The 26,930-nt window shown below is 35.8% G+C and overlaps 1 long non-coding RNA gene across 1 annotated transcript; it reads left to right on the forward strand.

Annotated features, from left to right (window-relative positions):
* On the forward strand, positions 1–26,930 carry LOC124228213 (uncharacterized). The gene is made up of 6 exons (XR_006885662.1): positions 1–342; positions 15,757–15,844; positions 17,108–17,269; positions 17,646–17,722; positions 17,956–18,073; positions 26,718–26,930. It is a non-coding gene; the product is annotated as an uncharacterized LOC124228213 (long non-coding RNA).

A 26,930-nucleotide genomic window follows, 5' to 3' on the forward strand; every position in this document is an offset into this window, starting at 1 on the left:
ACACGGACCATCCTCTACTTGGCCCGCAAGGATGGGTTGCTGAGCGGAATCCCAAAAGCGCTCTTTCTCACCTCGAATTTTCATTTTTAGATTGTAAAAAATCCGAATTTGGAGACAGGCAGATATTTTTCACACATCAAAAAGCAGGACCATCAGCTAGGTGATTAGCCCCAGGTGGGAAATGAGCCATCTCTAATGAGAATACTGACTTTTTGAAGAAGTCTGTGGAAGTTCTGAAGTCCTACCCCAGCCCCATGACCTTTCGTTCTTTTAGTTCTTCTGCCACAGGGAAGCAGCCAGCGACTAATGAAAGATTTGATCTTGCAATAATTTCCCAAGCAGGTAAGACCCAATAACTATTTTGTGGTTCTTTAGCTTTCAAAGTTTTGTTTCCTTCTTACTCAATTGTTGTGTGTGTAGTATGTCAGAAACTGCAAGCCAGAAGAAGAGCAAATTTTGAAGTGGTTTGCATAGTTATTATTTTGGCCAAGTTAAGCTGCATGAGTTTCTCATAGTTTCATATACACTGAATATTAAATATGTTCTCCCGGGTGGGCTGGAAGGAGCTTCTATCCAAGTGACAGTGGAACTGGCCGATTTATGTAATCAGTATTTACTAATGAACTCCACAACAGTTAACATGTATCCCCCAGATACTGCTGACTCCTCCCCCTCCACCACCACCAGGTTGTGAGAGCACCCATTCTGATCTGAAATTGTGCCCCACTTTGTTTGGTTGACTAGCATTCATGTGAGCCCCACCAAACTCGTTGCTCTAAAAGGGTCTGGGGGTCAGCAGAGAGCCTGGGCTGATTGAGCATAATGCGGGAGGGACTGTAATCGCTGTCATTTATAACCCCATCAGGACATCTTCCGGAAGGTGTAAAGAGTTGCCCTGTGAAAGGTATGGCTGAGAGAATCTTAATACAGAGCTAAAGACCAATTGTGAATTTTATTACATTACCATTAGTACTATTACCATATGAGGTTGTAAGAATACATGGTCCTTTGCAGTGGAAAATGCACTAAATGACAAAGTCTCTCCCCTGAAGAACCAAGAAATTAAAGCCCTAAGTACCACGAAAAGCAGGGTTATTTGTGTTTGTGTGCGAAATGAATAAGCAGACAGAGAACCACAGATTTTTGCCTCCTTAATTTTCAATTCATTACAATTAAATTGGTGTGCTTAGAATTGGATGTATTATACATTATGGTTCCTTTTAACAGAACTGGCTGACTTTTTATATAACCCAAAAGGAATGCCCATTGGAATTAAAATATCATAACAGTTAGTGTTTCTTTTGGCATTTGAAATGGTTAAATATGCAAAGAAAAAGAGAAACAAATAAATCTCAGCTAAATATTCAGTTTGAAAGCTGAAAAGAGCAAAAGTCAGGGAATTCAAAGCAAGACTGATAAACTAACCAGACTGCATTATTAGAAATAGATACAGTTTATCTAAATTTATAAATATATATATTAATGATGGTCAATATGAATGAATTAAACTAAGGAATACTATTACATCTTGTGTTTTCTCATCATTTTTAATGAGAATGTTAATGATATTTAAAGTTCAATTTTTCTTTTTCTAGTTTAACTCGGTAAGGTTATAAAATAAAAAGACAGCAAAACCTATAAGCAATTATCTCTGTCCAAATGGATATAGCAGCTCAAACCACAGCTACATGACTATCAAACAATGATTATGAAAACCACAATTGAGAAAAGCATCAGGGAATGATATTGCGAAACCACAGCAACGAATGTGCCTATGATATTGAAAACCACAATTCACAACTAATACCCTGGGTATCGCAAATTATTATTTAACTATAAATTTGAAAATGTATAAGTAACAGCACAAAATAATTTCTCGCTTACTTAAAAATGAATTATTCATTTTCTAGACTCACTGATTTCATCTCTACATAATGGTTCGTTTTGAAAAGTTTCTGCTTTCAAAGACGAATTATTTTAAATCACATGTGTAAGTTACTTTAGAAGCAGGAAATATGCAACTTTTAATAACATTTCCTCAAAGCCTAAAAGAATTGTTCTGAAATCAATTTGAAATAAAGAAACATCTACCTCGGTCTGGCTTTCTTTGTAAAGTTCTTCAGGAATGAAAAGGGATGGAGTTGAAACTGTTGATGGAAAAAAAGCTTGAAACAGTCTATATACTTTCAATGAGAATATAGTTGTATACATTCTTAAATAGTCATTTTAGCTAGAAAACATACATCTGACAGTAAAAGGAGATGCCAGTACCAAAACTGCTTTAATAAGCAAAATCAAATGTTTATTTACAAATGAATAAAGCAATATTCTTTGCAAGTTATAGGGTTGCCAGGTTTAGAAAATTAAAATATAGGCTGTCCAGGTAAATTTGAATTTCAAATAAGCAACAATAGTTTTTTTAGGATAAGTATGTTCCATGCGATGTTTAGTACATACTGATCCTAAAAAAATAATTGTTACTTATCTGAAATTCAAATTTAACTGGGTATTTTATATTTTATCTGGCAAACCTACAAGTTTAGCATTTTAGCATTTTCACAAATTTATGATCGTTAATAATGTTGTTTATAGAAAAGGCAGAGAAACCCTAAAGTGCTTCCTACTGACACAGATATATTTAATTCTTGAACATCATATTATTTAGGAAAGGCAAGGTAGAAGGAGTAAACTTCTATACAAAAAATTCTTTATTTGGCACAGTACAGAATTGCGCTCCCAGTGTAAATGGATTGCATTCATGTATGTCCTACTCTTGGATTTGTTTTTTAAATGTGTTTTTTTCCTCCAAGGGATCAGCAAATTGATAAAGCAAACTCCCAGGCCACATCTTATTAGGCAGCAAGCTGCTTTCTTTATTATGGGAGTAAACAATATTCAAAAGCTTCAGAAAGACTTAATTTTTTGCCCTTGTATCCTCACCAGAAATTGCATTCAGTTTATCTGCCTTGATTTAAGATTGTGACACTGAATTGAACAAGAATGCAGTATGAAAATAGTGTTTAGTATTTGTGTATCTTTATAATTTCAGCAGTTTAAAAATAAAAATCAACAAATTCATCTAAATGACATTGCTGGGTTATAACTATGAAGAGGACTATCTGTTTACTTGCAAAGGAGCCAAGGGCTTTGAAAACCTTCAGTCGGTCTAGATTGGGGGTTTAACTTGGGCTTCACAGAGACCGTCAATCCCTTGAAAGATGTATGTGTGTACGAAAAATTTTCTAAGGAGCAGATCTATTGAATTCATCAAATTTTCAAAAATATCTGTGAAAAAACATCTGTGAACCAATATGAGTTAAGAATGAACCAGTTATGTGTAAATTTTTGTGATATACTGAAAACCAAAATGTGGATGATTTAAGATTTTACTCTTTGCAATCATCTGTTATGTCCAATTACTACTCTGAGAGAAGAGAGTCATAGGATGAACTCTATTAGAAAAAAAAAAAAAAGCTCTTTATTGCTAAGGCTGTATAATGTGCAACATACCTCCAAGTATAAAATAAATATTCAAGGAGTAATGCCCCAAATTTTAGTAGACATCTGTTGATTTTGCATGCCTACCATCGTTTTCTCTTCTTCTGGTAATGCTATGATATCTTTTGAAGAACTGCTCCTCCTCATCCACGATTTGGTCATGTGATGTAAGTATGGCCTTCCCCAATACCTCAATCCCTGACCAACCAGAATATTCCAGGTGTTTGCCTATAGTGATTGACTCAATGGCCCAAATTGTTTCTATGAGAGTCAGTCCCGGAACTTTTTCCTAAAATCTCTGAGGAAAAGGTGCTGTTTTTCTGCTGGGGTGGTTACGCTGGGGGAATGCAAACCTAATATTACTGTTGGCCATCTTTGCTGGAAGAATCTGTTAAGAATGATGCCGACACAGAGGACTACTTTGATCTGATCTTGTGTCAGGATCTGATTTTTTGGAAATCCAAACTAAGACACCCATCAACATTCCAATATTGCTTTGTTTTGGACCCATCAACATTATCTATGTGTCTACGTAAATATTAGAGTCTTGGTCATTTCTATCATATTTTATCTTCATCTGTTTGACCAGGCTAACCCCTAAGCATCTTTGTAGTCTTAGTATAGATGTTATTTTTCGCAAGAAGACGTCACTGACCTCCCAACTTCTGAGTGAGATACCTTTTCTCAGTTGCTTCCAGAACACCTTCTTTGTCTGCAGAGCATCACTTGTTGCATTGTATTACGTTGGCAGTGTAATTACATATAAATCCAATTCTCACCAACCCCCTCCCTGCCCCAATACACCGAACTAGATAGGAAGGTTTGTGAGAGCAAGAAATATGCCTGTATTTTTCAGAATTACATCCCCAGTTTTGGGCACATAGAAGGTCCTAACATAATTATTGAAAGAAAAAGTAAATTCCCCTGTCTTATCTGGGGACTCCTACCATTCCCAGTTTTCATGCACATCATCGCAGGTACAGGAGATAGCAGCCATGTTCTTCTTACAACATGACTCCATGCTCCTGATGGTGGATACTTGGACCAAGGAGAGTATCAGACTCAAATATGACCAATCAAATTCCTCCCTTAGGAATTTAGAGTTAGTGTCAAGAGTTTCACCCTTACATGAGAAAGAGAAGTACAATCTCTGGAATAATGGCATGGTTATCACCATGTGAACAGAGCAACAGTGATAGTTTGTCAGTAGAGAGAAAAAGAAGTAAAACAAATGTCCTGTGGTAAGCAGAGATGGGAATATGAAATGACATCCCACATCCCATTCTAGCCCCTTCATAGGCTGCAGCAGCACGTCTGCCCTTGACATCACTGAAATAATTATGTCTCCTCAAAATAAATTCCTTCTTACCTTTATATTTTAAATTATTTTTGTCCTAAATTAACATTAGTTGATTCCTGTTACATTCAAGCCAAAAGAATAAACTAAGACAAAAATTAGCAATCTATCACTTCAGTTTGCTTGACTGAATATTTGAATACTTAGAAATATCAATTTAACTGAATTTTCTACTTTTCTTCAGAAAAGTTGTTTGAAACGACTGTATTAGTCTGGGTTCTTCAGAGAAACAGAGCTAATAGTATAGATATATATAGAGAGAGAGATTGAATATAGGGAATTGGCTCGCGTAGTTACAGAGGCTGAGAAGTCCCAGGATCTTCAGTTGACAAGGAGAGCCATGGAATAGTTTAGTGTGAATCTGAAGGCCTAAGAACTGGGAGAGCTGATGGTTTACGTTCACATCTAAGACGGAATGTGAAGGCAGGAGAAGACCAATGTCCCAGTTAGAAGACGGTCATGCAGAGAGAGGGAGTTCTCACTTACTCAGTGTTTTTCTTGTAGTCAGACCCTTCAGTGGATTGGATGAAGCCCACCCGCATTGAGGGGGGTGATCTGCTTTACTCAGTCTACGAAGTCAAATGTTAATCTCATCCAGAAACACCGTCACAGACACACCCAGAAGGTTTAACCAAATATCTGGGCAACCCATGGCGCTGTCAAATTGACACATAAAATTGACCATCACAAGCACTTTTGATGATTTTCTTTTCCCCAAGCAACCCTGAAATGACAAAGAACTCTTATGAATGTTAAGTGGGTGCGTCTATAATTTTAACCTAGATAAATAAGGATCTTATCAATTACTGATTTGGGGCATTCACTTCAATCAGGGGTAACTCTTGGAAAAAAAGCTAGCATTTTCAAATTCAGAGTTCCTCAAGGGCATGATGATCAACTGACATGCACATCTATAACCCTCCTGATTTCATATATTCTGGCCCCAGATGTTTGATTTTACTTTCAACTTTATTTTACCACATTTGAATAACCATCTAACAGATTACCTTGCACATAAATTTTATGAATGTTGTTATAATTTGCATAAATGATGTTTATACTTCTGTGGCAGATTTTATTTTCCAACCTATAACTTTTGCCCTCAATTCCTAAATGCAAAAGAAGAAATTAAACAGCTTTTTAAGAACACTTGCTATGTGTATAGACCTAACCAAAGCACTTATCTTTGCTTTTATCTACTTGCCAAAGGGTATTAAAATAATGCATTAGGAGTGAATTTAGGGTGAATTGAATTGCAGGATTATGAATAACAATGAAAGGGCATACTGATAATGGAATCATCTAAAAGAAGCTGAAAAGGATAATTATATCACTTTCAAAATGTAACGTGTTGAAAGTTAAACTATATGGCTAATGTACTCCTTTAAAAATTATTTTTATTTTTATTAAACAAATAGATATACGTAGGTTTAAAGGTCAAATAGATTTTCAAGGCTCATAATGAAAGTTAGCAGTTTCTGGTCCTACTCAACATCCCAATGACAACTCCTGCTCCCAGAGGGATAATCATTGTCAAATCTTTTTAGCCAATTCTCCTAATGCTCACCTCATATTTCTAAATGACATGCTTTACTACTTTTAAAAAAATTTACTTTTAATTTTAACTTCAAAAGACTTTTAAGAACTTTTTAAGTTTTTTAAAGATTTACTCTCTTAGCATCTGTCAAGTATATTATACAGCATTGTTAACTGTAGTCACCATGCTTTACTTTAAATCCCCAGGACTTATTCATTTTGTAACTGGAAATTTGCACCCTTTAACCAACATCCTTCTATTTCCTCCACACCGCAACCCATGGCAAACACCATTGTATTCTCTGAGTTCTATGAGTTCAACTTTTCTAGATTCCACATATAAGTGAGATCATACAGTATTTGTCTTTCTCTGTCTGCCTTATTTCACTTATCATAATGGCCTCAAGATTCTTCCTTATACTCTCAAATAGAAAGATTTCCTTCTTTCTCATGGGTGAATAATATTCCAGTGTGTGTGTGTGTGTGTGTGTGTGTGTGTGTGTATGTATACATATACATATATATACCACATCTTCTTTATCCATACATCTGTAGGCAAACACTTATATTGTTTCCATATCTTAACTATTGTGAATAATGTGGCAATGAACATGGGGGTGTGGATATCTCTTCAAGATGCTTATTTCATTTCCTTTGGATATATATTCAGAACTAGGATTGCTGGATTACATGGTAGTTCTATTTTTAATTTTTTGAGGAATATTCATGTTGTTTTCATAGTGGCTATACCAGTTTAGCAGTGCACAAGGATTCCCTTTTCTCCACATCTTCACCAACACTTTTTATCTCTTGTCTTTTTGATATAGCAATTCTACCACGTATGAGGTGATATCTCATTGTGGTTTTGATTTGCATTTCCCTAATGATTATTGATGCTGAGAATCTTTTCAAGTATTGGTTGGCTATTTATAAGTCTTCTTTGGAAAAACATCTTTTCAGGTCCTCTGCCCATTGTTTTTTTTTTTTTTAAGATTTTATTTTTTTTCCTTTTTCTCCCCAAAGCCCCCCGGTACATAGTTGTATATTCTTCGTAGTGGGTCCTTCTAGTTGTGGCATGTGGGACGCTGCCTCAGCGTGGTCTGATGAGCAGTGCCGTGTCCGTGCCCAGGATTCGAACCAACGAAACACTGGGCCGCCTGCAGCGGAGTGCGTGAACTCAACCACTCGGCCACGGGGCCAGCCCATCTGCCATTTTTTTTTTTAATTGGACTGTTTGATTTTTTGCTATTGAGTTGTTAGAGTTCCATGTGTAAGGCCTTAAAGCTGAAGTGAATCTCTTATAGGCAGCATATAGTTGGGTGTTTTTTTTAATCCATTCAGCCACTCTCTGCCTTTTGATTGGAGAACTTGATCCATTTACTTTTAGAGTAATTGTTGTTAAGTAAGGACTTACTAATGCCATCTGGTTAATTGTTTTTTGGGTTTTTAATGATTTCCTTGTTCCTTTCTTCCTTTCCTGCTGTCTTTCTTTGTGAATTGATGATTTTCCAAAGTGGTATGTTTTGATTCCCTTTTCTTTATCTTTTGTGTATATGCAGCAGTTTTTTTGCTTGATTACCATGAAGCTTACATAAAACATCTTATACATGTAACAGACTGTTTTAGCTGATAGCAACTTAACTTCAGTTCATACAAAAACTCTACTTTTTTATTCTCCTTTTTAATTTTTTTGATTTCATACTTTATCTCTTTTGATATTGTGTATTCATTAACACATTATTATACTTATTGTTATTTTTAATACTTGTATGCTAAAAACCTTTTGACTACCATTGAATGGTTAGCACAGTACCATATACAATATTAGGCTATTCTGACTTTTACTATATACTTACCTTTACTAGAGTGTTGTATATTTTCGTATGTTAATAATTAGTGTCCTTTCACTTCACCTTGAAGAATTACTTTCAACATTTCTTGTATTGTAAGACAGGTCTAATGGGGATGAACTCCCTCAGCTTTTGTTTGTTTATGAATGTCTTTATCTCTCCTTCATTTCTGAAAGACAATTTTGCCAGATAAAACATTCTTGGTTGTCAGGTTTATTTTCTTTCAGGACTTTGAATATATCATCCCACTGTCTCCTGGCCTATAGGGTTTCTGCTGAGAAACCCTGCGCCAGTCTTATGTGGGTTCCATTGTAAGTGATAAACTTCTTTTCTCTTGCTTTTAAGATTCTCTCTTCATCTTAAATTTTTGACAGCTTTATTATAACGTGTCTTAGAGAAGATCTTTTTGACTTGAATTTGTTTGGGAACCTATGAGCTTCATGACCATGGATGGCCAAATCTCTCCCCAGAGCTGGGAACTTTTCATCCATCATTTCTTAAAATAAGTTTTCTGCACCCTTCTCCACTTCTTCTCCTTCTGAAACTTAAATAATTTGCAAATTGGTTCTTTTGATGATGTCCCATAGATCACATAAGCTTTCTTCACTCTTTTTCATTCTTTATTCTTTGTTCTCTGAATGGATAATTTCAAAGATTCTGTCTTCTGTTTCTTAGATTCTTTTTTCTGCTTGATCCATTTTGTTATTGATGCTCTCTATTGCATTTTTTATTTCATTCATTGTATTCTTCACCACAGAACTTTTATTTGATTCTTTTTTATGATTTCTATCTCTTTGCTAAACTTCTCATTTTGCTTTTGAATAGTTTTTCTGGTTTCATTGAATTGTGTTTCTGTCTTTTCTTGTAGCTCACTGAGCTTCTTTAAAACAGCTATTTTGAATTCTTTGTTGGGTAATTTTCAGATATTTAAGTCTTTGGGGTCAATTACTGGAAAATTATTGTGTCCTTTTGTGGATGTCATGTTTCCTTAATTTTTCATGTTTCTTGAAATCTTGCATTGCTATCTTCACATTTTAAGTATCAGTCACCTCCTCCAATCTTTCCTGACTGACTTTGGAAGGGAATTACCTTTCTTCAGGCCTACTAGGGATTCTAAGGCTTTCTCAGACGTTCTTTGGGTATGCTTTCTCCACACATCATACTCTCTTTTATGGCAGATTAGATACACTTGTACACTTTCTCTCCATCCTGCTGCACAGCAGGCTGATTACTGACAGCCTCTCTTTTGCTTTCCCAAAGGCAATGTTAATTGTTCAAGTTTGTGGGCTCTTTCTGGCCTGCAGATTCGGTCCAGCTTTCTGCATGTGCTCACCAGCTGTCTGCTAAAGCTTGCTCTTACTACCCAGAAGCACAAACAGAGAACTGGCCATAAGGTGGAGGCGTGAGTGGGTGTGGCATGCAGCATGCTGTGGTACCCATGGACCAGTTGGGGCATCTACTGGTGAGGCATCCCTGCAGCTATGGAGCAGGCCTCTCAATGGAGTCCATGATGTGGTTAGTAGGATCCACCTTCCTTTGTTACACTTTGAGCCCTGGCTGCTATTCTCCCAGCAGCTTCCCACCCCCTAGTCCTGCAGCTCGTGACTCAGTATTCTGGATGGGGTAAGAGAGAAATGGGCCTCTGACAGCATCGCACACAGCTAGGAAAGCTAGGCACTCACTCACATGCTGTCGTTTTTCTCCATAGGAGAAATTACAGGCTTTCTTGGCACTGTGCTGTGCCACTTTGGGAGAGGGGTTATGTGGGTAAAATCAAGCTGTTCTTCTTACCCCTTTCATTTGTCCAGTCATGGATTTTTTGGCTCCAACAGTGTGCTGGAACTTCTCTGGTGGATTCCTGGACTTCCACAAGGGCTCTCTTGTCCATGGGTGATTGCCTAAGTCAGTATTCTCCAAAGATCCCGGACCATGGGCAAGAGGGCCTATAGCTAGTTCACAGGCCACTTCAGGATCCACAACCAGGACCAAGGTCCATTCCCCTATTACCCAATGCACAGGTGGATAAGACTCCTGGATCCTTTGGCATACAGTGCTGGATCTCACAACTTCCACAAAGGTACTCTTTCTGCAGATGGTTACTAAATTGTTCTTGATGGGGGGATACAACAAGGGACATCTTATTCAACCATCTTGCTGTCATCACTCACCTACCTCAATTTTTAAACCCTGTGGTTCACTGAGTTCTATTTCCAGTGTTGTTCTAAGAAGTCTGACACCATTATGTTTCCTTATCCACTGAATGTAGCCTACTTCTTTCCACCAGTCACACTCTGGAAGCTTTCAGGATCTTCTCTATGCCTTCAGTCTTCTGAAATTTCCTAATGTGAAGTCCCATCTCTCCACTTACTCAACTGTGCACTTGTCAAGCCATTTCAATCTAGAAACTTGTGGCTAGCCGTCAGTTCTGAGAAATTTCCTTGTATTCTTTCTTTCCCTGGAATTATATCTTGGGCCTTCTTGAATGTATACTACTGTTTTCTTTTCTTTTCCTCTTTCTATGTCTTTGGCCACTTTTGTTATTTTCTGGAAAATTTCTTTAGCTTTTTCTTCCAAATCTTGTTAGTGATTGTTTTAGGAATTGGCAAGGGACCCAATTCTGCATAAGGAGGCTTTTAGGAGAGTCATGTATTGCTTTTAAGAGAAAATCATGGGGACTCTGTTTCTTTCTCTCCTGGAAATAGACAAGGAAGAATATTGCATCACTTACTTCTGTCATCCATTTTTGACAATGAGGAAAGCTATCTCTAAAACAAAGCTAACCCACAGAGGAGTAAATAACAAAGAGAATAGCATTTAAATAAAGCTGAAGCCTGATCATACTAGGCTTGGCATCTTCTTTGCTTTTAAACTTCCTGTTATATGAACCAATAATATTTATTGTTTAAGACAGTTTGCTTTTTGTTACTTAAAACTTAAAGCATATTAACTGATGCTAAGTTGTAGAAAAGTCTTTTATCTTTCATTCTTGAGTCACATGGATTAAGGAGGAGTGGGAAATATGGATGGGGAATAGGATTGGTGTAGTTTAGTAGTCTAGACTTTCAGTTTAGCGAACAGCCTCACTTCCACTGCCATTGTACCTGCCAGTTCTAAATCTTGTCCCTCTTTGGTGTGTCATATGCACAACATAGTACTAATGTAGTGTCTGGAGACAGAGTATCTGGGTTCAAATCTTGACTCTACCACTTTTTTTTTTAAAGATTTTATTTTTTTCCTTTTTCTCCCTAAAGCCCCCTGGTACATAGTTGTATATTCTTAGCTGTGGGTCCTTCTAGTTGTGGTATGTGGGACGCTGCCTCAGCGTGGTCTGATGAGCAGTGCCGTGTCTGCGCCCAGGATTCGAACCGACAAAACACTGGGCTGCCTGCAGCGGAGCATGCGAACTTAACCACGTGGCCACAGGGCCAGCCCTTGCTACCACTTTTTAACTAGGTAATCTTTTGCATGTTATTAAATGTCTATGTGCTTCAGTTTACTTATATTTAAAATGGAAATATAATGATATCTACTGCAGAGAGTAGTTATATTAAATGACTCATTATATTTAAAGTGCTTGACATGTAGATAGTGCTGTTTAATTGTTAGCTATTAACAAATTACTCCAAATCTTTTCTCCTCTTCTTTTTTAGTGACAGAACCCTAATCTTGTTCGAGATGTTCAGTTAGAAGTACTAATTTTCAGAGATTACTTTCTAATTAGATTTGGTTGTGTAATTCCATTCAGGCCAATAAAATGCAAGCAGAAGTCTACTGGATGAGGCTTCGAAAGAACCTCAAATATTTTTGCTCAAAAACCAGAATGCATCTTTTCTCCTTGGCCCTTTCCCTTCTTCATACCTGGAATGAGACATGATGCTTGGATATGGAAGAGCCATCTTGCAATCATAAGAACAGAATCTCCACACTTAATAATGTAGTTGGAAAGGAGAAGAAGCCAATTTTGATGACTTCTCTTAGCCGTATATCAGCCCTGAACTGATTCTGGAATTCTTACTCTGTGAGGAGAAATAACACCTGTTTGCTGAGCACTCTATTTGGGCTTCTGTTGCATACAACCCAAGGCAACTCTAACTGCTACCCCAGGGACCTTCTGGGCAGGCTGGTGCTCTCTTCTTGCCTTTCCAAATCTTGGTTTTAGAGAGGTAATTTTGTTATTCTGCTTTATACTTCAGTAGATTTCCATCCTCTTTTCACGTGTTGAAAATTATTTAGTTATTTACAACTAATGACTTCTTCCTATCCTCCTTCCCTTTAAAGGTTACTCCTTTTCCATCCTTGTATTTTCTTCTCTAGAGGGAAGGGAAATAACAGTAATACCTATCCCAGGGACTGTGAACTTTAATGCTTTCAGAGGCCATGGGCAATGTGAAAAAAATGGAATATCCAGATAGAAGATATAGAGATTGGTGAGGACTGTGGAGACATGGAGAGTATATGTCTCTGTTAAAGGTATTTAAAGACTATTAAAATAAATATTGTACCACTCAAAGAATATAGGCCTGTAGGCCCAATCCGACTATAGGCTGCAATTCTACAAATTCCGATTCAGATTTAAAGACATATATGGACATGAAAGAACTCTCATACTTACTGACCTGGATGCACTTTCTCACTGAAACGTAATGATCGGTAACAAAGCAATACACTATTAAGGCCTTTTAAAATTAAAAGTGTATGTAGCTAAAATAGTTCCACTTGTTTCCTTCTAAATAGTTTTTCCCCTTTTTGGTTTTTGGCTCATACAGAAGATAATGCAGTAACTCTAACATTACACTCAACAAGCAAAATAAACAAACAAAAATCCTCTCTGTGGGGGTTGCTATGGCTTTGGAAGAAAACCAACTGTAGGCAAAAATGTAAGATAGCAAAATATGCATTTCCCATCCCCATCCCTCCTTAGTTTCTTTCCTCTCCTTGCCTTAATATATATGTCAAGGAATTATTTTAATGGCCTTGAGGCTTGTAAAACACGTTAAAACTCTAACAAAGCAGTCTTTCCTAATGAAACCCAGTTTCTGCACGTAAAACACTGGTGAGTGCCTTGCGTTCCTGAAAGACTGCATCTGAATGGAACCAAGCAGAGCCCAGGCCTATGCTGCTCCCATTTCCTACAGAGATGAGCCGATTGCAGTGGCCGTAAAGGCTGGATGTGGTTTTTCTGTTGACTGGTCAGGTCTTCGGTCCTAGACACTTAAGCTGCACAGATAAACATTTTGCCAGCGAGGAAACTGAGGTTCAGAATAAGTTCACACAGTGAGTGGCGAGGCTAGAATTCTTTCCATGCACTGCCTAATTAGAAAGATGATGGAGTTTTCCTTAGGTCATTCAAGCTCCCCTAATAACAGACGGGTAAGAAATTTGGCCTCTTAAACAAATGGACAGTGGACTGGACTGATAATCAGGAAGCTGGGATTCTGGTTTAGACTTACCAGCTTGGAGAATTTTACTGATCACTTAGCCTCAGCATTCGCATTGGTAATCATTGCACTTTTTTTTTTCAGATTGTAAATTTGATGCCTCCATAATTCTAATGTTAGTTTTAGTACTATATGTTTGACTGTGAATTTCTACATAGTAGGAGCTTTGTCTAAATATTTGTTTTGTGTAGTGCTTACATGCCTAGACGGACCTTGAAAATATACTTGATAATGTTGCAAATTTGTCAGATTTTAAATGTATGTCCCTTATTACTTTTTCATGTCTAATATGTTGAAGAACTCTATACAGGAAAGATCCAAACAATCGTGTCTTTGGAACAAGTGTCACTGAGAAGTCCCAATCCAGATGTCTGGATAAAGAGAATGTGAACTTTTATCATGTTTTTGGCAGTTGTGGGAAATAGAGCCCTAGTTTAATTTAATACAGAGTATTACCTTAGGATTTTCACAAGATAGATAGATGCTCATTAGAATATTTGGCAGAAGGAAGTTTTGAAACATTTAGGATCAGTCACTTAGTTCAGGACTTCAGACCAGAGGGTTTTTGTACATATGGCTACAAAATTTCGTTTAAATATTCCCTTGGTAATGTAAAGTTTGAATTTCCAAACCAAAATATATTGACCAATAATAGTTTGTGTTTCAATTATATTCCAAACCCAGTTTGGGCTTAACTTTTAAGGCCGCATTTCCTGTAAAGAATATGCACTGTCACATGCCACACAACATCCTGTTACCCTGTTTTCCCAGGCTGGCAGGAAACTGTCCGCTACTGATGTCTGCAATGGGGAGATACTGCTCCCTGATCCTCTGTGATAAAATTTAATGTCATCTGCGTGGACTACTTAGAAGAGACTATCAGGAAATATTGAGTAGTGCCCTTTTTTTTTTATAATGATGAGGTAAAAATCTCTGTTCCAATGAAATGTAACAAAACCCAGACTTTCGTATTTAGGATACCATCCCAGTGTTTGAAATATCACCTTCTCTCATCAATCAGTAAGTAGATGTACATTGTGAGTCTGCTATGTGCCTATGTATTCTCGGAACTAACTTTGTTACTTGGAAAAAGTAAATTTTTCTTTTTTAATTTTTTCAAAATTTTTGCTACTAGTCAAAAAATAGACCTGGTCACGGTCTAGTTATTGTCTTACCACAGTGGCTGAAATGCTACAAAATAGAGATTTATTTAAATTAAAAGCAAATAACTTTGTGAGAGCCAATCATTTATACTCTAATGTTAATTATTACAATTATAATTTTACATTTTTATAACTGGATGAACTGGAAACACTAAAAGGAGTAAAAAATAAGGAAAGGGGAATCGATTTTGTATTTTCAACAGCAAGAAGACAGTGCCAGTTGGACTACAAAGTAGGATTTGGGCCTACAATTCACTCACTGATTGCTTGATTCATTCATATATTCAGTCAAATATACTTCCTCAGTATTTGTAATGTGCCACCTCTCTTCTAAAGGCTGGAGATAGAAAGACAAGTTCCAGCCGGAAACAAGATGACAATATTTAATAACTGTGTTCCAGGGAAGGCAGATGATCATAAGATGAGAAGAGCAGAAAGCTGAGCAAAAGGAAACCCAAGTTAAATATTGACTACTCAGATATTTGGCCTCGGGCCAACCCTGCTTTCTTTCATGATGACACTTTAGTCAGAGTAAACAAAAGCAAGTGTGTAATTTAGAATAAGAACAAGCAAACAGAATCATATCTTTCAACCTTTTACCAACAACTATTATTTCTGTATGTACTTCTATAGTTTCAATAAAACAATCTGATTGCAATAACAGTTTATTTGGCAATATCTGTGACCGAAAACATGCCTTAATTTTTCTTTAGTATAGCTATAGGTTTATGGCTCGCCACATTGTAAATGATATGGAAGGTTCCCCTTACTCAAGTAAATAACGATATAAAATATCAATAAACACAGAAAATGATGAAGGTATTGATTTTAATTAAATGAATGCCTCAATGATTTTTCCTCAGTCTCATTCTTTTCATATTTATTTAAGCCTACCATGGCTTCTTTTTTAACAGTGTGAAACAATTTTGCAATAGAAGACACCATAGTTTTTACGTAGCTGTAACACGGAAAGAAACCTACTTTAAGACAACATTTTTAAAGGTATATTCTTCTCACCTGGTTTTCCCTGTTTTGTTATATCTAATTATTTATTACTATATTAAGAAAACAGAGGGTATCTTGAATTCAGGGAAATAGGAAGCAACAGAAAGATTTCTTGAGATCACTGTAATACAGCAGTTTGCTATGCATTAACTTAGGCATAATCATGCCCAGTAAAGAGTAAAGAATGCACATTTAGTTCCTAACATTAATATCTAGATCTTGTTCATGAAGAGACTGATGAGAACCTCAGGCACTATGTAAATATGTAACGTAAGAAATACTTCAATAAAAATATTACTTATTAATGGGTTATTATATGTTATGGGTTGAATTGTGTCTCCCTCAAATTCACATGTTGAAATCCTAACCTCCAGTACTTCAAAATGTGACCTTATTTGGAGATAGGATCTTTACAGAGGTAATCAAGTTAAAATGAGGTCATTAGGATTGGTACTAATTCAATATGATTGGTGTCCTTTTAAAAAGGAGAAGTTTGGAGACAGACACGCACACAGGGAGAACGTCACATGAAGATGAAGGCAGAGATCTGGGTGATGCTTTTACAAGTCAAAGAATGTGAAGGATTTCCAGCAAAATACCGGAAGCTAGCTGAGAGGCATGGAACAGATTCCTCCTCCCAGCCAGTTTGTGATCCTTTGTTATGGCAGCGCTAGCAAACTAATAAACTGGATCTCTGGTCTAATACTCTCTTCAAAATATTGCCTACTCTTTGTTTATTGCTCTCTAAATGACTTCTGTCTGGTTTTGTGACTCTCTGTGACTACTAGTATTAGTAATAACAACAATAATAATAGTAACAGCAGTTTTTTGAGCAGTTACCACATCCTAAGCTCTGTTTTGATCATTTCTGCCCCCCTGAGATCAATGGGAATGAAGGAAAGATTTTTCATATGGAAAGAGTAATTTTATTACATTATTAAGATTTAATGATTAATATTAAGTATGTTTATTAAGCCACTGAGGGTTTGGGGATGGGTTTAAAGGAGCTTATGTTACTTACTCTAATCCAGAAATTGTTACCTTTAAATGAGATGCTGCTCCAAGAAAATCTGAAAATATGAAGCCTTAAGGTAAATGGCATGTGGTGAGGAAACTGATACTTAAGGCTGGGAATATGGCAAAAGCTTTGCTAAAAACCACTGCCTACTCTAACTTAGAAGGAAGATTACATACCTACTGATCATTTCCAGTTAGATGTTGAAATGTTTCACAGCGCTAACGTGTGTTTTCTATTATCAGTTGCATTTCACGAAGGGTTACCAAGAAAAAACAAGCTCAGGGAAGAATTAGTCTGCTTGCAAGCAAAAAAGAAGAAGAGTCCAGGAATTCAAGGTCTTTTAGGGTTGGAAAACCAAACCACTTCTAGAGGTTGAACTAAAAGACTTTGAGTGACAACGCACAGTAAGAAAAACTTTCCAGTTGAATAAATGGAATTGGGGCAAAAATTAGAGTAGGGTGTGACTTGACCCTTTTTGCTCAAAGAATCCAATAACAACCACCATTAAGTTGATTAGGAAAGAGGTATGAGGGTGGAGGAAGTAGCCATGTAAAATAACTTTGAATATTATTTTTAGGAAATAAATTTGGGTATGAGTTCTGTCAACAAGAAACCGGATGAAGCAAATAGATCAGAAGTCTACAAAGTTTTTGAGGGAATTGTATTGTCAAGGAAACCACAATGCACTGTTAAAAAAAGTCTTTATTTTAAATTCAAATACTAACATACATTCTTGTATTCCCACATCCAAGAAGGGCATGTTTTCCCAATTCTTTTCAGATGTGGCTAAGGAGAGTAATGACAAGGAGGAGGTTCCAAGAGGTCATAGCCTGGGGCTACAGAGAAGAAATGACAAGGTAATTCTTCCCAGATAGTAGAAATAAGGCCTAGTACAGCAACTTTTTCCTCCCTACCCTACCTTCACCTCAGGTGTGAGACTTTCACAACATCTGTGCAATGGTATTTCACAATTACATTGACTGCTATGTATCTGCTGTTCTTCCCCTTCTAGAGTCAGAATATTTATTGTAGACATCCTGTGTTTGGAGGTGAGGTGGGGGGGCAGATAACTTGTCTTTTTGGTTCACAGATCACTTGCCCATGAGGAGCCACATATGAACCTGAAGGAGAGGACAGTGATCCTGGTCCTGAGATGGATGCAGTGAATGGAGGCATATCAGATTACTATCTTTGGAGAGGAGGTTGATGTGAGTTTGTTTGATATATGAGAGGAAGAAAGAGGAATAGTGACTGAGATTTGGTTGATCAGAATTTGGGCTAGGGCTGAGACTATGCTATGTGTTGAACACACTGTTTTCTCTTTTTGGGCAGATAAGACAATTGCATATGTTATGCTCCCTGAAATTAGATTACGGCTGTGTGACTTAGTTCAGGTCAATGGAATGTAAGCAGAAATAGTGTAAAACAGTTTTAGACCAGCCCTTAAAACAATACTGCACAATTCCCTATTCCGATATTCCCCTTCAGTGTTAACCTTGCACATTTTTTCAGACGTACTAAAAGATAGAAGCACCTTTGGTCCCTGAGTCACCACTTAGAGGGGATCTGCTCAAGAGAGCTGCCTGACCTGTATTAGACTGTGACTTCAATGAAAAATAAACAGAGACTCTGAGGTGTATTTCTTACTCTAGACCAGCCCAGTCTATCCTGCCTGAAAACAAATATCCTAAGGACATTGTAACTCATGCCAGGCCAATTTCTATTCAATAGTTTGCAATCAGGTGAAAGTCTAGGGCAATTTAATCCAAAATACAGCTAGGCTTTGCACCCTAATTTGACAATCCAACAAGAGTACCATCTCCCAAATTACCCTGGGTAATAACTGTTCTAGTTTGCAGTTTCTCTGCTCACCATAGCTAATGTTTCCCCAAAGATTAGAGACAAAGAATGCTATAATTTCTATACCCATCACTATTATATTTTTAAGATATTTTATAGTGTAGCCAGAAGATCTGTTTGGATCTATTTGATATGTCTCTCAGCATCTGAGTTTCCGTGAGTTGTTCTCTACATTTTCCTAAATAGGGACCAGCCTCACTAGCTGTCCTTCTTTCCTCCCAGAATCTGGAAGGGAAATTCAGATACAGATATCAAAAAGACCACACAGTTAAAGAAAACCATCAATTCTTACTCCTCTTTGATGGCCTCTGATTTGGCGTCCCTTTTGCTTACTCTCCCAGGGCGTTTTCTGTGACACATGAAAGGTAGGAAGGAGCATAAAATGATGCCAAAGTTAGAACTAGCAACAAGTCTGGAATTTGGCAAATAGTTCTCTCTCACTACTTTCCTTACTCTCCAATGGTTCTAGACTGGAGGCATGATTTTCTCTTTTTCCTTTGAAAATGTTTGCTTTCATGTTTTAAAACTGGTTTCTGAGACTCTATGTGATGAGAGGGCAACCTTTTGCATATGCATTACATTTTCTCTCATGTGCCTTTCTCCTTTTGACTTTGCCTGTTCTTATGGTTTGATTTTTCTTTGTGTTTTTGTATGAAAGTTCTTGTCTACTTCAAGATAATAAAAATATCCACCTCTTTTCTACCTAGCTAATTTTATTTCTTAAATTTTTATAAATTTAAATCTTTGATCCATCGGGACTTAATTTTTATATAAAACATGAGATATAATGTCAGGTTTTTTTTTCAAATGGCTAAATGGTAGTTCTGAAAATTTATTTTGAATAATATAGTTTTGTTTGTTCCCCTTTAAATTTATTATTCCCCTGTTAAATTCCCATTTGTACTTATTCTTATTTCTAGCATCTCTAAACCTAAATCTGTTTTTCTTTTCGCCTTTCTTATTTCACTGAAAAGCAACACTGTCCCTTCTTTTGCTCAAAAAGGGAAATTCAGATTCTTGCATTTTGATTTATAGAGTTTTTTGTACCTTCTTTTTCATAGTTTTCATGTTAACTCTAGCTAAGAAACATTTTTTCAAATATGCATCCTACTCCCATTCATTATTTTGGGACCCATCTGTTTAGATCATGACGAAAGCCTCCGTACTAGTTTCTCTTTCTTCAGTATTTGCATTTTTACCCACTCATCCTTTAGATGGTTTCCAGAGAGATAATAAAGCATTGACCTTACCATGGCACTCCTATACTTAAATGCATTATGTGTCTATGCAATACCAAATTCCTTAGCATTTTAACATTCTTCCCCTTCATCTTCATCTTAACTGTCTAGTCTTGTCTCACAGTACAAACCTTGTGTTAATGTTCTTTTGGGCTGCTCTCTATGCACTGAACATGCTCTACTCTTTCTCATCTCCCAACATTTGCCTTCAATCCACTTTTCCTCTTTTGTCTGTCTGACATGTCCCTGTGCATGCTTCATGACCTATCTAATTGCTAGTTTTATTTTACCTTCCCAGGTATTCCATTTTTGTCCTCATTCACTTTAAATAAGCTTTCATAATTCTATCAAAAAATATTATAGTTACTTATTTGAATAGCTGCCCTTGAGGAGAGTTCTCTTCTTATCCATATTCTTATCCACCACATCTAGCAAGGTACGTGCCATGTAGCATGTGTTCAAAATAGTCTCTCAAATTGAATTCAAAGTGGAAGAAAATCTCTAGTAACTTTTGAGCATTTTTTAAGGTAACAGCATACATTCCATTTACCCCATCCCAATCAGTTTTCTGTTGGATGAATTACCTCTTCATCATTGCTTATAGTCTTGGTGGAGGAATAATTCCAGGTCCCTCTCTCCCATGACTTGAGATAATGGACCCAGTTTCTTCTCTATGCTTTTTGGAACAACCAGGGAAGGGCATGTGAATGACACAAGGCTCAGAGTGAATGATACAAGGAACAGGATTAATTATACAATGACTGAGGAGCTTCCTGGAGGTCAGTCATCAAAACACCATCAATGGCGGCAGCAGTATTAGCACTGTAACTAGTTTATGAGACTGGGCTTGATTGCTTCTAACTTCATGACCATGCAAAGCTTCTTCTGTTGATAATTAAATGTTACCTTTTCAATGAAGTCTACCTTGACAAATCCATTTGAAATTATAACCTGTGCATACTCTTAATACCCACACTTTGCTCTAATTTTTTTATGTACATAGTACTTATCTTCTAATGTAATACATCATTTATTTGTTAATAATTTATCCACTCCAGACTTTTTGTGTTTACTATTTGCGTGGTATACCTTTTTCCATCTATTTACTTTCAATCTATCTGTCTTTATAGTTAAAGTATATCTCTTTTACACAACATATAGCTGAATCATACTTTTTCTTCATTCTGATAATTTCTGCTTTATATTGGAAAGTTTATGCCATTAAAATTTAATGCAATTGTTGATGTGGTTGGATTTGGGTCTACTATTTTATTATTTGTTTTCTCTTTGTGTCCTCTGTTTTTTGTTCTCCTGTTACTGATTTCTGACTCCTTTTGGATTATTAGAATATCTTTAAGATTTCTATTTTAATTTATCTATTGGCTTTTTAGTTATGATTCTTTGCATATTTTAAGTGTTTACTCTAGGGATTAAAATATACATTCTTCTCTATTCACAGTCTACTTTGAATTCACATTGGGCTACTTCACATAAAATATATATAGGAATACATATGGAATCATACAGGCCTATTAAACACCTAGTCCTTTAAGTTATAATTATCATGTATATTACATTAACATACATTATAACCTCCACAAGACAACGCTATAGTTTTTGCTTTAATCAGTCTTATGTACTTTAAAGTAATTAAATGAAAAATAAAATAATTTTTTAAAAATATTTATTCAGACAGTTACTTTTTTATGTGTGTGTGTGTGAGGAAGATTGGCCCTGAGCTAACATCTGTTGCCAATCCTCCTCTTTTTGGTTGAGGAAGATTGTCACTGAGCCAACATCTGTGGCAATCTTCCTCTATTTTATGTGGGATGCCACCACAGTATGGCTTGATGAGTGGTGCTAGGTCTGCACCCAGAATCCTAACCTGCGAACCCCCTGCCGCTGAAGCAGAGCATGCAAATTTAACACTACGCCACTGGGCCAGCCCTCCGATAATTACCATTTTTGATGCTCTTTATTCTTTCCTAAAAACACAAGCTTTCATCTGGTATCATTTCCTTTCATACCAAACACTTCCTTTAGAATTTCTTATATTGCAGGTGTGCTCATGACAGAATTTTGTAGTTTTCTTTTATTTGAAAATGTTTTTATTTCTTCTTCATTCTGGGAAAAATTACGTCCACTGGATATAGAGTTATAGATTAACCATGTTTTTTGTATTTAAATTTTTATTAAAGATATGGTTCCATTGCCTCTGATTATTTTCTTTTCTAATGAGAAGACAGAGATCACTCAAATTGTTGTTTTCCCTTATATAATGTGTCATTTTTCTCTTGCTTCTTTCAAGATTTTATTATTGGTTTTCAAACGAGTTTCTTCATTTTGACGGCTTGGGTTCACTGAGCTTCCTGTGTCTATAATGTATGGCTTTCACAAAATTTGGGAAGGTTTTGGTCATTATTTATTCAAATATTTCATCTACTCTGTTCTCTTTCTCCTTGCATTTTTGGACTCCATTTGCACATATATTCAAACTTTTGATATTGTCCCACAGGCGCTTTGTTCATTTTTTTGTCAATATTTTTTTCTCTGTGTTCTTTGGTTAGATGACTTCTATTGACATACTTTCAAGTTCAAAGACTCATTCTTCAGTTTTCTCCATTATGCTGTTACAACCATCCAGTTAATATTTTTTCAGTTTTGGGTATTTAATCTAAAATTCCAATTTGATTTTCTTACAGATTAAAAAAAATTTCTCTATTGAGAGTTCTTATTTTTTTTTCATCACAAAGATATTTTCCTTTACCTTATTAAACATAGTTGTAATCATTGCTTTAAAATTATTGTCTGCTGCTTTGAACATTTGGATAATTTCAAGGCTGACCTCCATTGACTGTGTTTTCTTTTGAGAAAATGAGTTCTTCATATGTTCAGTAACTTCATAGTGTGGATGTTATGAGGCTGTAGATTCTGTTATATTCCTCTGAAGAAAATGTTTATATTTCTGTTTTGGTAGGCAATTTACTTAGTAAAACTACAAATACAGACATTATCAGCAACTCAAGTCTTCATCCAGTTATTTTTTTCCCCTTGCTGGGCTGCTTGCAGCCTGTCCTGCATGTATATGACTCAGAGATCAGACAGAGATTTGGAGAGAGTTGTTCACAAATTTGAATCTCCTCTCTCTGGCTCTTTCCCTTCCAGTATTCTCCTCTTTACTTTCCAGCAACTGTGGTTGCCCCCAAATTCTGTCTCCTGCTTCTTCAAGCTAAAATGCTTGTGGATTCCCTATCAGTGTTTTGCCTGTGCCATATGGAGCCATTGGCAGTCTGTTTCAGTTTGCCCTCAAGATAAAGGGTACAAAAACAGGAAACTCATCCTGTGTGAGTTTGTTTTTCAAGTTTTGAGTCTCCCTCAGAACCTACATTCTTGTTTTCTCTCTTCAGAGCCTTCAAGTAGTTCAGTTCAGCTGTTGTCAAGAGTTTATAGTTGTTATGTTTGAGAAGGCCAGTTGGTTAGAAACTTATTCAGCCACATGGGAACAAAGCTCCCATCATTTATTTGTTGATCTACTTTGTTATGTTATTGTCTGTGTTCTTAGGACAAAGTTGTTTTTTGTTTTCCTCTACTGATGTTTCCTAACATCTAAGAGAAATGTTTGCAACATAATTAATACTCTGTGTATGTTTGTGAAATGAATGAATGAATGAAGCATGAGGCAGCTAAGAATAGCTGTAACTAAAGATACGACAGATATTTAGGGAGAAAATATGAAACATCATTGAAAGATACAAAGTAGCGATACCATGAAAGGAAAAATCCAATCTGAAAAATGTGTTAATTACTCCTAAATTAATCTAAAAATGCAGTGAGATTACATTTAAAATCACATCTGGGTATTTTTCGTGGACATTGATAAGCTGAGTCTACAAATTAGTGAAGAAGAATAAAAGACCAAGAAAAACTGAGATAATTTTGAAAAAGAAAAAGGCAAAGGGTACTTCCTTGACCGATTAAATGACTTATTATAAAGCCATATAACTTATTTAGTGTGTTGTTTGCACAGATAAAAAAAAATACCAATGAAACACAAGATAAAGACAAGAAGCAGAGCCATACATATATGGATATTTCACATATGACAGGTGTTATGTAAAATAGGTGGATTATTTAATAAATGGTACCTGGAAAAATAGTTATTTGAATGCAAAAATAATATTTTCTCACTTATCTCACACAAATACATAAATTTCAGAGAGATAAAAAACCTAATTACAAAAATGAAAAATTTTAAATCACCAAAAGAAAATACTAGTTAATATTTACAGAACTTTGTGATAAAAAATTTCTTAAAGTAGAAACCAAAAACACAGATCTCAAAGAAAAAATGATAAAATTTACCCCTTTAAAATTCAAAACAGCTGAATGTCAAAATAAAACCCCCAAATGTTTTCAGTACAAAAAATCAAAAAAGAATTTTTATCTTAAGAATATAACAAACTACTAGAAATCAATAAAGAAAAGATAAAGAACCTAGTATAATATGGGGAAAAGTGCATTAAAGTCAATTAATAGATGAAAAAATAGGTGGAAATGCATAATAAACATTGGAAAAGATCTACATCATCACCAGGAATTAGGAAGATGCAAATTATAAAGGTGTGATATTCATTAACACTTATCAGAACGGCAAAAGTTAAATTCTGAGAGTACCAAGCATGGACAAACATGTAGAGAAATGGAAACACACAAACACTATCAGTAGGAGTGTAAATTAGTCACTATTGGATAGTCATTTTTCAATATCTGGTAATGTTGAAGATGTGCCTATTTTAAACCCCAGCAATTCTAGGGCTGTGTCATAGAAAAACCCTAGCACTTGTGCACAAAGAGACAAATAGAAAAATGTACATAAATATTTGCAACTGTTTAGATTTATAATAACCTACAAGCTCATAAAAATAAGACTATAAATAAGATACAATACGTTTATACAAAGGAATATTATAGAGCAGCTTAAGGGAGTGAACTAGAGATACAGGTTTCACCATGGAAAAATGTGAAAGTGTAATATTAAATTAAAAAGACAGATGGATATACACAGCATGGTACCATTTATATATGCATCTAAAGATGAAAAAACAATATTATATATCTTTATGACCCTATACGCATGTTATAAATAGACATACATTTGGTGGGAATGATATATACTAACTTCAAATGTGTAGTTAACTGTGGGCAACGAGAGAAATGATATCAAGAAATAGATTCACAGTTTAATGTTCTATTTCTTAAGTAGATTGTGTGTACATGGGTATTCATTATATTATAATCCATACATTTTTAAGCTCATTTATGGCTGAAATATTTCATATAAAATGTGGACAGTAATAACATGTAATATTGTTGTTTTGAGAATTAAGTGAGGTGATACTTATAAATAACTTTGGTAAAATGATAAAATTTGGTGATGGGGTAGGGGATAGGTTTTCTTTAACATAACAATAGTTAAAAGTTGTAATGAAAAAATGCATTATGAAAATATCTAGCAGTATCAATAAAGGAAAACATTAAAAATGTAATAAATGAGACCCATATTAAAATTCACTCTATTGACAGGATAGACAAATACCAATTCGAATAAATGGAAAGATGAACTGTGCTCTTAGATAAGAAGATTGAAATTTGTAGAGATGTTACTCCTTTAAAAATCAATTTATATGTTAATCATGTCGTAAACAAAATTTAAGGGTAACTAAAATTAATAACAGGGAAGTATATTTTCAAAGAATTTTGGCAGTGATAATATTTGAGTAATAAGAACTCTTCTAAATCAACAGGGAAAAGTATAAGATTCCAGAATTTAGAAATAGGCAAAAGAAATGAGCAGGTAATTAACAAGCGGTGAAATACAAATAGCCAATAAACATACAGAAAATGCTCAATCACACTAATAACCTGAACTATACTAAAAAAAGCAATAAGTTTAGGGGCTAGCCTGGTGGTGTAGTGGTTAAGTTCGTGGGCTCCACTTTGGCGGTCTGGGGTTTGCAGGTTTGGATCGTGGGCATGGACAGACACACTGCTCCTCAAGCTGTGGCAGCGTCCCACATATAAAATAAAGAAGGATTGGCACAGATACTAGCTCAGGGACAATCTTAAGCAAAAAGAGGAAGACTGGCAACAGATGTTAGCTCAAGGCCAATCTTTCTCACCAAAAAAAAAAAAGTTTCAATTTATCAAATTAGCAAAGATTTTTTGATAAATCATACTCACTTGAGCAAGATTTTCATAATGGTGGCAGGAAAAGGTCAGGAGATTCCTCCACAAACAATTGTGAAACATGGGCAAAAATACTAAAACAACCATTTGAAGGCACCAGAAATCATCCATGGTGGGGAGCAACTTGAGAAATATTTATTCTAGAATGAATGCATTGGACAAGAACTCCAACTTTGTAGCTTTCTTGTCTGGGGAGGATCCACAGTTCCTCAGTTCAGATGGTAAGAAGCCACAACCTTAACAGGTCAAAGTGGCAGATAATAAAGTTCAGAGCCATAGGAGACCTGGAAATTATATACTCCAAAATCTGAATATAAGCTCTGCCCGAATCCCTGACTGACTACTAAATTAATGTTTAAGATTGATAAAGAAATAGATAATAGTATACAATAATGGTAGAATAATGTAAAATAATTAAGATATCTTTGAAGAATACTTAACCTAAAATAATATCATGTGGAAACTCTAAGATTGAAAATTGTACATACAACGTATTTTACTTTTGCAGGAAAAATAAAGAAAGGGAAGAAGGAAGAAAAGAAGGATTTATACCTATGTCCCAGGTGTTGGCTGACTTCTTTGCCTCTTGCTCAAAGAGGACATAGATATTCTTTTTTTTCTTTTTAAAGATTTTATTTTTTTTCCTTTTTCTCCCCAAAGCCCCCCGGTACATAGTTGTATATTCTTCGTTGTGGGTCCTTCTAGGTGTGGCATGTGGGAC

The sequence above is a fragment of the Equus quagga genome, chromosome 16 (genome assembly GCF_021613505.1).
Source record: "Equus quagga isolate Etosha38 chromosome 16, UCLA_HA_Equagga_1.0, whole genome shotgun sequence".
NCBI lineage: Eukaryota > Metazoa > Chordata > Mammalia > Perissodactyla > Equidae > Equus > Equus quagga.